This window comes from Penaeus chinensis, chromosome 7, assembly GCF_019202785.1.
Source record: "Penaeus chinensis breed Huanghai No. 1 chromosome 7, ASM1920278v2, whole genome shotgun sequence".
In the NCBI taxonomy this organism is placed as follows: Eukaryota; Metazoa; Arthropoda; class Malacostraca; order Decapoda; family Penaeidae; genus Penaeus; species Penaeus chinensis.
In genome coordinates, this window is record NC_061825.1 from 24,965,748 (window position 1) to 24,968,247 (window position 2,500).

Consider the following 2,500-nt stretch of genomic DNA (forward strand, 5'->3'; position numbering starts at 1 on the left):
TTAATCGGTGATTAATACTTACCTTTTCCTTAAATATTTTTCATTGTTTGTTAAATACTTAATATCGACTCATTTGCTTTTCTATTGCTTTTAGCTACATGAATTTAAATGATACTTGATTATGATGGGGACCAGGGAGATGTAACCCAGTTTTATATTTATAATGTTACTGAAATATGTATGCTAATGTTATCATGTCTTCCTATTGTTATATTGTTACATGACGTATATTCTTTCATATTGTCACATGCATATCTCCCCGCACACACACATATACATATATGTAAGCATCTCCATTGCTTTACCTGTTCATCCATCTCTTCCTGTTACTAGACATAAGAGTGTTGTGCTGTCTTACCCCTTTTGCAAGGGTTATGTATTGCTGTAACACTTCCTTCTTCATCACCGGTTGTCACATACTAAAGACGTGACTTATAGCGATCCTTATTCTACTGTGCGAGATGACAGGCAGACTCCGTGCGGGAAACCAAGAAGCAACACCTCGCTCCTTGCCATCCACCATACTCTCGTTGGGCCCAGTCGGGTTCTACAATGTATGTGTGTGTGTGTGTGTGTGTGTGTGTGTGTGTGTGTGTGTGTGTGTGTGTGTGTGTGTGTGTGTGTGTGTGTGTGTGTGTGTGTTTATATATATATACATATATATGGATATAAATATGAATATATATGCACACACACACACACACACACACACACACACACACACACACACACACACACACACATATATATATATATATATATATATGTATATATATATCTATCTATCTATCTATATATATATATATATATATATATATATATATATATATATATATATGCGTACATGTGTGTCATGTTGAAAATCCACATCATATTTAATACTGCAGAAAACGAATTCAAAAAAGAAGAAAAAAACGCCGACTCTCAAGTACGGAAGATGTATCAAAGTCTGTCATGCTCTCCTGATTAAGAATTTCAAGCACGCGCGCGCTCCACTGGATACTGCCTTTCCTGTTGGCGGAGTGACAGTGTCAAAAATTCTTCCTTTTAATTTCAAACACGGAGACCCTTCGTTTTTTTGCTCTTGATATACTACGAAAGGATTCTTGACTGGATTATATCCCCTTAAGAAGTGGATGTGTTGTACACTTATCTGTCCTTATTTTCTCCATAGGTATTTTGCTTGTTACTGTCCCCTTGAATCTCATATTACTTTTTCCTTCTTCAGACCCTATCCTCCCTCCTCCCATTACACAGGACAACCGGGCAGGCGAGGGTGGGCGGCCTTGTGCGAAGTGCGTGCGAACCAACAGCCTTGGCGGCGCCTGACCTCGCCTCGCACCGGCCTGAGAGAGGGAGCTGCGCTGGAGGACCTGGCGGAAAGATGCGAATGAGGCTGTACTTTAGGAGGTTGGAAAAACTTGTTAATCCATCTGGAAAAAATACGCAGTGGTATATAGTACTCTACTCTACATTCTGTCTCGTGGCATATAAAACATTGAACTTATTACCCTGGTTGTCAGTTTAATAAAATGAATCCAGATATGGGCTTACATACAGTGGGTGTTTTATCAAGCTGCACATCTAGAAAATAAGATATAAAAACTCAAACATTAATTTCCTCTGAGTTGGAAAATACAAGAGAAAAACATACCCAAAGTAGTGGTACAGATAAGTGAATATCAGCTCTGTACCATAATGTAATTAATGTTTTAGAATAACATTCCGCATAATTTGTAACTTATCTTATAACGACAAACATTAACACAGACACGATTTATTATAGTCTGATACAATACACCCGCTTTCAGAATCATGAAACATGAGGGGAAGTTAGTCCATTCGAAACTTTCATTTTTTTACTTTTGATATCAGAGAAAATTCAAATGTTACTTTCCACAGCCTTACCAAATTGGAATATTTCTCCATTTAACACACACCCATATACAAGTAGGTTTCATGCTTTTGATACTCACCGGTTAATGATCTACACCTGATTATTATAAAGGTTTTCTACATTTGTTACAAAACAAAAGGAGTCAAATATTTTATTTACTATCTTTCAATAGATGATTTGTGAAATAATGACTCACATCGTGATTTATATTCAATGTGAACCTGATACCAGTGCCTCCACCAGTGTTTGAAAAGAGTAATATTGACGTTAAAGTTATCCCAACATGACAAAATATCATTACAGCAACGGAGAAAGGCACGCCCTATCCTGTACAGAGGTAATTCAGAAGCCAAGCATTGTTCCTGAACTCGGTCAGCGGTTAAAGCACCAAGCATTCTTTCCTAAAGGCGTGCTGTGATCACACCATCAGCATGGAGTTTAAGCGTTAGCACTATTGTTCCATTTGAGATCGGCTTCCCACAGAAATGTCATACAATTAGGCAGTTACAGAAATTACGAAAAAGGCATATAAGAATCCAATAAAACCAAGTCATTATTTAGAAAGAAAAATACGTTTGACACAATGTAGATAAAGCATATTAG